This window comes from Dermacentor silvarum, chromosome 11 (assembly GCF_013339745.2).
Source record: "Dermacentor silvarum isolate Dsil-2018 chromosome 11, BIME_Dsil_1.4, whole genome shotgun sequence".
Taxonomy (NCBI): domain Eukaryota; kingdom Metazoa; phylum Arthropoda; class Arachnida; order Ixodida; family Ixodidae; genus Dermacentor; species Dermacentor silvarum.
The window spans coordinates 13,304,929-13,318,685 of NC_051164.1; the positions used below are offsets into that span (position 1 = coordinate 13,304,929).

Here is a 13,757-nt window from a genome sequence, read left to right on the forward strand (position 1 = left end):
AGGCAGCTGGATGGAAATATAGTAGGCCACGATCGATATCCCGGCAACAAACGCTATAAGGCAGCGATATCAGACTACGCATATACCATGGAGTGCTGGGCCCATTTCCAAACACATTAACAGAATATACTTCGAAAAAGGCCCCGAGAATGCTTTGTATGTATATGGGCTTACACACGTATGATCGAACCGAGTTTTTCTTGTTTATTAAACGATGAGATCCTGGATAAATAGGCCGCTGAAGGGCCGGCTATCCTTATCCTGACAAACTCCAGCTACACACAAATGCAAAAAAAGAAGCAATATGAACAAGAATCAAAGAAAGAACGCAAAGGCGGAAATGAAAACTGTGTGCGGTATGACGGAGCGGAAATGGAAGGAAGGTGTGGAGGGAAGTCACTGCAAGAAGTTCACCCATAAAAGACCTGGTTTGGGCAACGAACGTTTTTAAAATGTGATTTACTCCACGACCTAACACGCATCCAAAATTGTTAAAACTTGGTGTTTACGGAGATTTTGGCATCCGCTACGTGAATCCACCAGCAACGTGACAAATTTATTGAAAGGCGGCGTCGTTCAAGTCCTCATTTGATGAGAGAAACAAAAAGTGAAAAGGAAAAAAAGAAACAATCCTAGCGAGCCCAAGTTGTATTTCGGCAAACAGCAACTCACGAACACCATCCACAGAGACGCCTGTAGCAACGAATACCGTACAATCGCTTACGGCAGCGTTCAATCTATGGCATGCAATTGGTGAAAGTCGACCAATTAAACCGGCAGAAACTTTGCTTCCGCACGCAATCCGCCCCTTGACCGGGTGTCTAACAGACGAGGTTTAAAAATGTAACGCACACGCGCGAACAGTCGAGACCACATTTTGCGCGAACTAAATTCCGCCCTCGACGCGCAGCAAATGGACGTTGCAGGCAGAATAAGCTGCATTAGGATTACAGCACAGGCAGAACCAGGAAACCGGGCCCACATTTGCCCAAAATTGGGCTCGCGTCGTCCGATGTACAGGGCAATGTGGCCGAACGTTTGGCACTGCTTAATTGGCCGCTCGGGTGGATGGATATTTTATAGTAAACAGACGGCACAGAACGCCAAGAAGACGCAACACTCCAGCGACTAAATCCCAGGTATAGAGCGACAGAAAACCGCAGCAACACCAACCTCAATAACGAAAGCAGAACTATGTAGTGTTTGAGCGTGCGTGTCCGCGTTCTTGTCGGTGCGTGCGAATAGTGCACGTGTTTGCGACTATAACCCCGGCAGGCAGAAACATCAGCTGACCCACCCGTCATCAGCCATCCCGTCCAAGGCTCCGCCCCAACGCCATCGCGATCGGCCAAGCGTGAACAGGGAAATCGAGCGACCCCTCGGCAACCGACTGCATAACAAAACTCTGCAGGTGGTAACGAGGAATTGTGAGAGAAAAAAAGAAAAGAGAAAAAAAAAGGAGAAAAAAAAAGAAAACTGACACAATAACCACACTCCACCACGTTCCGGGGGTGAAACGTTAACACAATCAATACATCCAAGAGAAAAATAGAGAAACGGTGAGGCTACTCCAGAAAAAGAAAAACCGCACCCCCCCCACCCCGCGGTATTATCCATCAAGCGCGTGCGTGCCCTGCTTCATCCAAAACACAGCGTTCAAACGCCGCAGGAGTAACCTAGAGCGGTGAGGAGGTTCGGAGGGGCTGAGTCACATGATGAGACACGGGGTATTGCTGTGGGCGCCGTTTGCGAGACGATCGAAAGGCGATGGCCTATGTACCCTGCATGCGCGTTACACTGGCCGTAGCCTCTGTCTGAGTATTGGCTTTTTCTTAACCCGGTCTTATATTAAAGCACGATTATCGCTCGCAGAATTACGTCCTCATATTATCGACAGAGCTTTTCTATTTTCTTTTTTTTCATAACTCTTCACAAGTGTCACACCGCCACGTTCTACAGATCGATGCCACTGCAACTTCCACCTAGAGAAGCGCACAGTAGTACTAAATGGTTCGATCCTGCGGTCGCAAACGCACATAGACATTTCACCGACACTGTGATACTACGCGTCAGCGCGTATTTTCAAGATTTCCAGCTCTATCGCCGCATACTTTCTATCCCAACTAAGGATAGTAGTCACAACAGCAGGCTGACGGCAGGCTTATCCTGAGGATTATAGTGGATGTCACAGCTAGAGAAAAAAAAAAGATGAAAGAAATGAAGACGGTTGAACAGGACTGAGCCCGGTTGGTTACCCGGCTCTGGGGAAAGGGAAGCTAAAGCATTAGCGAAAAAAAAAGGCTAAAGCTGGAAGTTGGTGTGCAATACAGTCACTGACGTATTTGCAGTATCAGCGGTGGGTCACAGAGGGTCGCTCAGCACGGTTGCAACGGTAACGTTTGTCCGGTGTCACTGCCATTTCAGCAGTTGGTACACGTCTCCGAGAATGGCACGCGAACAAGTTGCGTACGTCAACAAAAGCGATTGCACGTACTGCGTGCGATCAGGCAGCCATGGACAAACCGAGCAGCCGAGAGCCTTGCAGCCTTAAGGAAACCACAAAAGTGCCAATGGCGATGACAATGCGGAGGGACACGGCAAACCAATTTTCGAGCTTTGGACTGCTGACACACAGACACACGCGCGCGCACGCACGTACACAAATAATTGGCAGCGCTCATCGCAAGCAGCAGACCCTGCCAGAAGCGGTAGCCATAGAGTTTCTTTTAAGAAAAAGTTACTAAGGTACACCTGGCGCTTAACTGTAGGGGATATGCATGTATCGCGTTTTAGCCAGCACAGAAATGACGGGAAGTATGCGCCTAAACTTTGCGCTTCTGGCTTCAAAAGGCTTTGCCCCTTTCTAAATTGATCGTTTCCCACAGCATAATGCGCTATAAGCGCAATAACTCCCTATGCTTGCGCATTTAAGCAGGGACTAATTGCCTTCCTGTGTTCTCAAAAAAAAAAAAAGAATATGAGAACTTGTGTGAATTTTGAAAGATAAAGCGCAATAAATAAAAGCTACGAGAACGTCTGAAAGCCACAAGCACGAGGAATAGGCGAATCCTTGTAGTAACGATCATTCCCACGGTGCGGTTGGACGATCGCAGCGACCGAGTTCCCCGTAGTAATTGTTGCAGGAAAACTGCGGGCACCGTTGTTTCCATCGATTTCCGCCGCATAAAAAGCGGCGCCCCAGTCGTCGCGGTCACGCCGCCGAAGCAGGCCCGTCAATTCGGCAGCTGCCCTCGGGGCTTCGTTCGTTACAATTCTATCCCTGTCCTGTCCGGCTGCCCGCAATCTGCTCTGGGGCCCAGAAACTGCACCGGCTGGAGAATGGGCGTCGCCATGGCAACGAGTCAACACGCGACTACGACAGTTTCCGCAGCCCAAGTCCCGAGTGACGCTCATTCGCTGCTGGGTTCCTTTGCTCGGGGTATATTTATTATTACACGGGATCGCCCAAGTTAAACTATCGCTACTAATAATAAACGAGACAAGCGCGAGCTACGCAAATGCTGGTTGCACCGGTTGTTAATGTGCTTTAACGGACACAGTTTTCTCGAAAATGACACTTAGCAAATAAATGAGAGACAAATTTGACACTTAGCAAATAGATAAATAGAGAATTTTTTTAAAGCTTGCGATCATGTCATATGTTTCAATCATAAACTTGAAGACAATCGTGTTCGAAGTCCGTTTATTTGCCACTTCTGCGTACGTGTTTCGAGTGATTTATTATCAAATATAACGGTCAGTGCGCAAATATAACATTCCTGGGTGTCAGCCTGGAATCTTTTTTAAGTTATGTACTTATTATAATGATCTACTTGCTATTAGGTCCGCAAGAGCACATAATCCACATACCAAAACCATCAACCGCATAGACCTCATAGCCTTTTTATTAAAATTATCCGAGAGTTTCGTAATCAACTACTACTTCAGTACTGACATTAATACTGTCAGTACTACGCCTGTTCTGAACAATAACTTTGAGGACCCCGTATATGCGTGTGTAGGTAGGTGAGTTGGCCACCATGGGTGACTGCAGGTACTCCTCAGTTGGTCAAAGAGCAATATGGAAGTTGAGCAGGCTCAAACAAACAACGGAGAACAATAAGATCAAATGTAAATAAAGGTCTGATTGCACTCACGCATTTTTCTCAGACAATAAAAGTAAGCACACTTCACGCCAATACAACCACAAGTAGCACGGCAAGAGCGTTTGTAAAAGCAAAAGTGGAATAAAAATATAGTTGAAGCACACTCACTGTCGATTCACATTCAGTTCGAGTAACGGCAACTGCAGCCCAGCAGTACGCACGTTAAGGTGTAACTTGCGCGCGAAGCTCAGCACACGATTGAGTGTTTCCAAAACCCGCCCGTACAGGAATGCGACCGCCGCATCCGGAACTCGAACCCGCGTCCTCGTGCTCACATCGGAACAGCAGAACACGACAGCGATTGAGCAACCGCAGTTGAATGACACACGAAAATGTTGACCATATTATACGTGAGTATCTTAAATACATATTAAAGAAATATTATATACGCTTCTCGGCTTTAACTGTTGCTCCAGTTTCACAGCAGTTGAAAATGCTATGGTCCCAATCGTGCAATCGTTGAAAAAGAATAAGATAAAGCGATGTTGACCTCGCCTTCACCCATCGTTAAAAGAGGTAAAACAGATAGCAGCGATGACGTCACTGGTAATTTCCGGCTTCTGCTAGGTTACAAAACACGGCCTTGGAGATGCATTCCCGCTACTTTGTCAGAACTGCAACATGGTACCCTGCACCTCACCACACGCTTCTTCTACCTCGGAAAATAGACACGCTTGCTTTCAATAAAGCTTTTTTGACATCAATAAAGCTTTTTTAACAACTTTCTCCTTACTTTCCCGTCGCCGTCTCTGGAGGACGCTATGTCGACAACACGCGATGGGCTGACTATGGCAGCCTTGTTTTTTCTTCTCTTTTTTTTGACATATAACACAAGTAATAGAATCCGGACGTTAAGGACGTGGACTTGCGGCGATATTTTAGTCAGGGGAAAACTTTTCGAAGTTTTAAGATAAAAGCGCAGGTTACCGTATAGTTACCTATGTTATAACTTCCACATAAGGACAGCGCAATCATTTCAAACCAACCAGCCTGCCAATGCATTTACATGCGTACAATGTTTCCTGACACGACTCGGAAGAAGAAAAAAACAGGGGAGGGGGGATGGGAAGTACAGAACACGCGATCGAACGCCCTCGTTTCCCCCATCGCGCGCCCCCACGCTCCCTTGCTGTTTCGAAGCCGAGGGTGGGGGTCACTGCCTCGCACGCGAAACGACCGCCTTGCCACAAGAATGGTGGGGTCGTCCAGCCGAGACGCGAGCAAGCTCGCTGAGAGAGCACGGCGCTCGCGCATCGATTCGGCCGCCCGACAGCGGTGACGCACTCTTGCCGCTTTCGGGAACTCCCGGCGCAGCGGGAGGCGCCCGCGTCACGAGACGGGAGAAGCGGGGTATCCACGAATAATGGAAGGAGCAAGCCGCAAGCAATTAGGGGCAGTAAAGGAATGCAACAGGAAAGGGCCTGTAGGCACCAATCGAGCGAGCCGAGTATCAGTAGTATAGTGACCGGTACTGCTTTTTACCGCTGCTAGGCACCAGATGCCTGTGGCACGCGAACCAAGTGAGATAGCACTGCACGCATTTTACAAGATCGCATCGCGCTAAATAGGAGAACATCACAGCGACGAAGATCGAACAAGTTTCAACACCAAACTATATTTCAATATCACAGGAAGGTCATACTGGAATTGCAACGTGAAGAAACCGAATAAAACGCGGATTTAGGGGGAAAAAACGTAGAAACACCTCTGGACAGTCGCCAAATATAAAATTTACCCCATATCTGCCTATGTACCATCCGCCATCCTCATCTTTTTCTATCCCCTTTATTCCGGGGTGCCTATTCTGGACATTCTAAAATTCCACCATGCTGTCGAATTCGCCATCTTGTCGGCATTTATTGACTTAAGGTGATGCTACGGCGCCTCTGATTGTCCTGAATTGCCTCCATTACATAATTTGACAATAGGGGACGACGTTGAAAATGTCCAGAGCAAGACCCCTGTCGCAGAGGTACAGGATACAGGATTCCACCTTAGGCCGATCTCTCTGCCATTTATTAAACTTCTGTCCCCGAGCCTCAGCCTCCGCCATTTACTTCTGTTCGTCCTACTACTTCTGCTGGCCACCACTCAGGTGTGTCACCCGTCACGCTAGCTAGTCATAGTGCGGTGAGCAAAACATTTTCCTTCATATCTTTCATAATTACTATAATAAAACAACCAAGTGATGTCTGCTACCACCACCAGTGAAGCAGGCTTAGTAGTACCCTTACGATAATAACACGTGCTGCCTAAAGAGCAAACCCAGGAGACATTAGAGTGGCCTTACTAAGGGTGGCACAATTTGGAAGATCCCGTTCAAGGCTATTCGACGAGAGACGAAACTTGTCGTGTATGGGCACACTACAAGCTGTATCGCTAAAAAGACACTTCGAACTCAGGCCAGAATGGTCAAACAAGTGAAAAAGGGTTAAGCTATGCGAAGGTGCTTGAGCAGCACAGAGAGGCAGTTTACACAGCATGTTCGGCAGCATCGGTGATGCTGGAGAACCGTGTTCAAAGGAGTGAGCAGCAGTGGTGACAAGGAAGAAATACGGAAGGACAGAGCCGAAAGTGTAAGTTCCCAACCGAAAGCCAATGGAAATCACACTAGGCGTCCACCTCCAATCGTGTTCACGCAGTTCACCCGGATTACTCGCAACATGAGACATTACGATATTCGCGCTAACTGGCCTTCCGACGTTTTCAATGAGGAGAGTCATTGCAATTCTAACTGTAGACGTGAAGCCCCCGTGGTACTATGTGCGCAGGAAACCAGAGTTGTAACGCCACATGAGACCTCCAATAATAATCCATAATACTTTGCCGTACATATCTGGCATGATCAGCTTGTGATGACTGACACAACTACCCGTAATCCATGTATTCCATTCCCCCCCCCCTCCTACTCCCACCGCGCATTATATAGGCTTTGTGAGATAGTCAACGTAAGTTCATACTATGCTATGACAAAAAAATCGAATCATGGGTAACGTGCAAATATACCAGTTGGAAGACAACGGCGTGTCTACATAGATCACTTTCGGGTTTTCGTGGTTAGTGTTGTTTCTGCGCTGGCTGCGTGCCACGGATTCGCTGCCGCCCGAATCAGTATGACCACGTTAAGAAACCACGTTGAGCCACCGCTGTAAGAGAAAGGCCCCGGGCAGCACCCACTTACCAACTTTGCGAATGGCTGCACACAGCACGTTGGCAGTAGCGTCAAAGTCGTCCTCGTCGACCGGCCGAGTCGACTGCGAGGCTATCCCCGAAGCGTCGTAGCGCGTCAAGAGGTTGTCCGGGCGCCGCAAAGACACGCGACGAGCCGTAGACAGTGTCTCCGATGCGATAGACTCGGCGACACGGGATGCTTCGTCTCGTCCACGCCGCCGAGGGTTCGACTCGACGGAAAACTGAGGCAGCTCGAGCCGTGGTCGCTTCGAACCAGCACGTGGACGACTACCCGTTCCGCAACAACCGCACGTCGAAGCACAAATCGGCGACGCCCCGACTACGCCAGCCGCCGGCTGCGGAGGTGGAGCTGATTGTAAGAAAACGTATCTGCTCTGCTGAGCACACATTTCTGGGGACATGCAAATGTGAGGAAGAACGAGAGCGGCTGCTCCAAAGTGCGGCGAACGCGGGTACGACGTGAAACTAAGCTGCTCAGGGCCAGGGCCGTAACCGCTTTGCCCGCCACTCACCATCTTGAATGAACCGAAGTATGTTAAACGATAAATTTAAGTAAGAGTCTTCGGTAAACGAGCAGCTAATCTTTGCAATAAATAAGGGCCTGGGAGTGAAGGACCCCGCGAATTTATCGTGAAATTCACAGTCGCGACAGCCTTGAGGGAACGCTAATTTTCTCAAAGCGCTACCATGCTATCCCGGAGTTGAGCCAATTACCAACCTGACGGTTAGAAGCAAAGAGCTGTGCCGGCGAAATCTACAGCCGTGAAACGGAAAAATCGCAGATCTTAAGTTCCCTAATAAGTTCGCGAACTACGAACAACCTGTTCTATCTGGAGAGGTCACGTAGCGACCAAAGTTACTCGTTCACTTATTGCCCTACCGAACCCAGACCACTCTGGCGAAGCTCAATCTAATGGGTTGAATGACTCGAACAAGACACCGCGCGTCTCAGTACACTGCAGGAAAAGAGAAGCTTGCGCCAACTGTTACCAACGCCAGAAAGAGAGAGAAAAAAAAAGGGAAGTTCACCAAGCGACGTTACAACCCCACAACCGGAGCAGAATCCACTCGGCAACAAAGCTCACGCGTCCTTTAACAAAGTTCAAACAGGCCCAGTGAGCAAGACGCAAAGCAGTTTGTCTCCACGCATCCGTGACACTCCCCGACGAGCTGCCGATAACGCCAATCAAACCTGGTGCCTCCGCTACTCACGAACACCAGGTCACAGGGCGACTTCGAGGCGAGCGGGAAGACGAGCAGCAGCCGGCGTAATATGGTGGAGATGGTGCCAAGAACAGCCGGCGCTTACAACGGCGAAACGAGAACCACAGCGCAAGAGAATACGGCGAACGCAGACCGGACACCGACGTACTCACTGCTCGCACTTCGAAGGGCTACGACGAGGCACTCTAACATCACTCGCACGGCCAGCTGCGTTGACGGGTCGGGGAAGACGAAGCGGACATCGAGACGTCCATATGACGGCACACATTAGGAAAAACGGACGCCAGTGCACAAAACGCGGGAAGGAGTTGACCCCCTATGGGCATAGGGCGACGTGACACGGCGACCTCATTACATGAGCAGAGCACGGCTACACAGATAGTGAAACGCAGAAGGGCAACGCACAGTGCGGCATTCGGGAGCACACGGTTCGTAGATCAAGTGACCGTCCACGATGATGGGGGCGCCGAAGAAAGCGGAGGCGCTGAGAAACGAACTATGCGCTTTCTCGAGGTAGTTTCAGTTTCCGAATCGACGAAGGTTTTGAAACACGAAGCTTTTATCTGCGATCCCTCCGGAAATGTGCTACTGCTGTTGCTGCGGCTGTTGCCGAAGTGTCGCAGCGTGTGGCCCAATCTGCGCAACCACTATGCAAGTGCCGGTTGCTTACGGCTCTCTGCAGAATTATGCAGTTAAACGACAAGCAGTGCCCACATATCCTCAGGGAAACAAGCACACGCCTTAAGTGCATAAATGTTTTGTTATAGCTGAGCTTTGTGTCCCTTTTTCCGGGGGATTGGGGCGTCTGCTCCGTGGGAGTTTTGACGGATAACGTCGGCCGGCCATGGATAGACTGGAAATAAAATTTAAAAAGTAATTTCTTGTGTTTGACGTGCCAAAACCACGATCTGATTATTAATTTTGGCCACATGGTCCGCAGCGGGCGGGATCGCACCCTTCAGCTCAGCCGCGCAACGCAACATTTACTAAGCTATCGCGGCGGGCAGAAACTGGAATAGTAAACTGGCCTGATCACGGAGTAAACGTGAATATAAATGGGTCAATAAGGGAAAGGCGTGTAATTGGCTGTCGTGTGGGTCGTGTGGGTAGGTTGGTGCTCATTTACAGGCAGGCGACACGTAATCGCTAAGCTGCAAAACACGTTGCAGAAGAGGAACAGTTTGATAGCGTTTAATTAACCGCCTTCACGAAAGCATCGCTTCTCACTGATTGCAAGCTGCGTGTTGGATATGCATGTTTTTATATTGTACAGATATTTTTGTGGGACGTCTGAACCTGACGAGAGAGAGCAAGGGGAAAGGCAGGGAGGGATAATCACCTAAATGAAATCAAAATGGATTGAAAATGATCGAGCAATCAAGCTTTATTGAAATTCAAATTTCGTATTGCATTTTTTTGTTTTATCCTAAGCACACACACCTCTTGTGGGATCGCGCTTCATTCAGCAATGATTTACTTTTATACGCCGCACACAAGCAGCAACAAACTTCGAAGAGCAGAGGCTGACAAGCAGCACACTGCTTCCCTGTAAACACTGACTTTTGCAGTGACTTTGCTTTTGCCAATTTTGCTTGCTGTAGGAACTCGTCTGAATAAACTTGCTCGAAAGCAAGCATCGCTCGCTGTCCTTTCACCATCAGATTTCCAGAATATCTGGACGACCAACGAGTGAAACTTTCTTGCGAGCATAACTTTGCGTAACATTTGACGCAACTTTCGCAAAAAAATCGGGGAATCAGCCCAAATTCGGAAACGACGAAAAATTCGAGAGAGTCGGCAGGTATGCATTTAGGAAGAAAGGTGAACACCAAGCATAATGCATACATACCTGCAGCTCAGCAGCAACGTATATACTCGCGTACAACGTTCTGTGGCAACGAAGGGAAAGGTACTGGCGCGTGGCTGTTGCACATGCGTTACCGCGCCAAGTAGTCTGGCAGCGTTTGACAGTGCTTTTGGTTGCTCGGAACAGACGCGGAATCGACGCAGCTTCCACGTGCGACGTACAGTTTCGCGTTTGGTGAGACGTAGAAAGGAAGAACCGCAAAATAAGCAACCTTTTACACTCAGTGGTGTGTTCTGTCTTATTCAACTGTTGCTAAGAAGGTGTTTATGTTTTCTCTTCCACAGCCTACACTAACGTGGATTAGAACGCGGGACTCTTGTCAGAAGCACGCTCACTTGTGAGCGCTTTGTCTCCGTAGCTTTCCCTCCATTGCCACAGAAAGTTGCCCGCGAGTCGTAGATGTGCCTATATTAGGTTTGGCAACAGCGGTCATGCCAGCAGCGGAAGGCAGAACGCTGCCCCCCTCCGTGGCCATTGAGCGTAGGCCACTTCGCCTCGTAGTTTTTGCAACCAAGCGTACTCCGTGCCTCTGCACATTTTGTAACGCTGCGCGCGCCTGCCGCACATGCGCCGTCGATAGCGGGAACGCACGCCAACGGCGACGGCGCAAACGCGCCTCGAGCGTCCATGTGATCGCGACGAACGCGCAGCAGTGCTCTTATCGCCCACATCGCGGATGATGGCCGAGACCATGTGAAAACTGCGTCGTCAAGTCGGCTTAAAGTGGCACGTCGTGTCAGTTTTTCATTGCAATATAACGGCAGTATATCAGGATATCTTCCATGGAATCGTCAATATTCCAAATGCTGCACGAGGCGCTGTCATTGCCGACACAGAAGCAGTATACGCGTTCGAAAACGCTGCCTAACCACTAACTGGCGCCGCATTGAGATAGACTAGGATTGCCTTAGCCGAAATTGCAATAAATGGTCAAAGAAGCACAGACCCATCTAGCCACCGTAGTACAGTCGCGAGGTGTCAAATTCCGGTGAATTCCAACGTTTTATCCATTACCGCGAGCAAGAAGCAAGAGCAAGGACCCCGTGTCGCAGGCCTCGACAATGGCACAGCACAAGCTAAGTTCGTTTACTAAATGCGCTGCTTCGCCGTCGGCTTTTTTGTTCCCTATAATGACGCAATCACCAGGCACCCACTGAAACTTGGTTATGGGCCCGGTTTCAACAGAGTGGTGGTGAGATTCCCTGATTTCGGATGTCAGCTGTTTATGAGGGTCGCGATGTAGGCTCGGCTGCACGGATTGGAGGGCCGCCTTTGAATCAGCTGAATATGTGCCATCCGTTAGGTGGGTATTGATGTATGTAGCCAACAGTGGCTCCGAGAGCCGCAAGTTGCAAGCGCGTTGATGTAGTCACATTAAATGTACGTAGAAACACATCCATAGCCAATGACTAGTATGCGGTTCTACGCGACAGCACCATCGACGCTGTGACACATTGTTATTGCCCATTGGCACAGCCCTAAATCCACACAAATTCCCGCAAAATAACGAGAAGCGTTCACAACATCTTCCTACAAGAGAACCTTAACTCGTCCCACACGAAGTTTTCACGTCAGTTCGGCACTTGCAGCGTTTGTGTTCTCCGAGCTACAGCGGCAACAAAAGCTTTTACTACACATGTTTAAAGCAACGGACCAAACCGCCACAGCTCCTCGTACATGTGGCGTCATTGTGTCCGATCGCGAAAGCCGGCGTATAATATCTACATTTGGTATGACATTTTAACGCGATAGCGTCAAGGGCCCCGTGTCGCAGAAAATCCGGCGTCGGCGTGGGCGCGAACTCGCCGGCGTCATTGGTGGAAATAATCATCCCGAACCACCCCGACCGCGCAGGCCCTCCGCGTGGCGCAAGGCCTTGGTAAACAAAATTAAAGTTCTCAAAGTAAAATCCGTCAGAAAAATCGTAAAGTACAACTTAACGACAACCTATAGGCACGATAGCGTCGGGTTGTATTTTGAATACACGAGAAAAAGCCTGATAAGCAGCCAGGGATCTTTGCTATTGTGTTCCGCTCTTAAAGGGGAAGCTTAAGCGTCCTCCAAATTTCTTGCGCAGCGAGTTGTTCGGTCACTGTGTACTTGGTCCCGCATCAAGCATCGAGTGCAACACCGTTAAACGACGCGAAAACATACAAGGACACAATCTGGGAGGTAAAAGATACTATAAAAAATGGCCTCTTAGATTTTCTATGTTTCCTCCGGCGGGGTAATGGAGAGGGTGCAGATGTTGCCGGCCTCTTCAGTCTAATCACGTGCCATACGCGACGGACACCGCAACAAGCTTACCGGCCGCGGATAGATCCGTGTGCACACATTCTGGCCGGCCGTGTTTTTATCAGCAGACCAGAAACCGTTACGAGTCACGCTTTCGGGCAACGGTCCTCGCCGTTTACAGGGTCAGCGCAACGGTCGCGTAATGCTAAACTGTGCAAACACCAGCTTCCCACGAAAATTACTATGGGGAATTCTGCGGTTGCGATTCTCCAGCTAGGTACCAGGGAAATAAAGGTTAGTACATGAATTTGTCGAATCTCCGTGCTTCAGATGCTCTATTATTACGGTTTATATTTCTACTGCTTCGCTCCAATACTTGCCTTAAACGGCTAGTCAACTAAGCTGTCGTTAAGCGGCCATCTTGCCATCTTAAGTCTTGTTCCAATTCTGATGAGGCCGCTAAAAAAAAAAAAAACAGCTTTGTGAAGACAGCGTCGAAGTGAAAAACAATGAAGGCTACTTTGCTGTCAAAGCAAGATCACGGCTTGGTAACTCGCAGACTTGAAAACGCGACAAGAAGGTGGTCTCCTCACAGGAAAACAAAAGAAAACACAGGACAGAAGAAAGAACACAGGACACAGGACAGGAAACATTCTTCATGGCTCATTGTGACCTAAGTTGTGTTCTTGATAGGTTCGCAAACACAACTTTATCAACACACACACACTTATCGAACGCATTGCGACGACTTGACGATCGACCGTTGTCCGTGTAGGTGCTCCTTGAAGACCGTCCCCATCACTCGTCAGCCCACAAAGCTGTGAAGGCACTGTTGTCTTACTTGAGGACGACTGGCCTATGTGAACGCCTTTGAATTGCTGAGGCCCTCCGCATGCGCGCGCGAGCTCACCGTGTCCTCCCCCCCTCCCCCTCCTCTCTCTATCTCATCTTTCTGTTCCCTCTTTCCCGTCCCCCAGAGTAGGGTAGCCAACCAGACGCATTTCTGGTTAACATCCCCGCCTTCTCTTTCTCTCCTCCTCCTCGCAAACACAAGTGTGAAATGCAGGTACGAT

General features: G+C 49.2%; 1 protein-coding gene across 3 annotated transcripts in view; it reads right to left on the bottom strand.

Moving 5' to 3' along the window:
* LOC119433950 (ELAV-like protein 3) overlaps positions 1-13,757 on the bottom strand; it is a 171,750-nt gene that overhangs the window by 109,747 nt on the left and 48,246 nt on the right. Inside the window, exon 1 of one of the 3 annotated variants that reach the window (XM_037701242.2) lies at positions 7,348-7,435. The exons of the other annotated variants lie outside the window; for them this stretch is intronic. The gene's annotated coding sequence lies outside the window, so the exon portion shown is untranslated. Of the gene's footprint in view, positions 1-7,347; positions 7,436-13,757 lie in introns of those variants that run through there. 3 annotated transcript variants of the gene reach the window in all.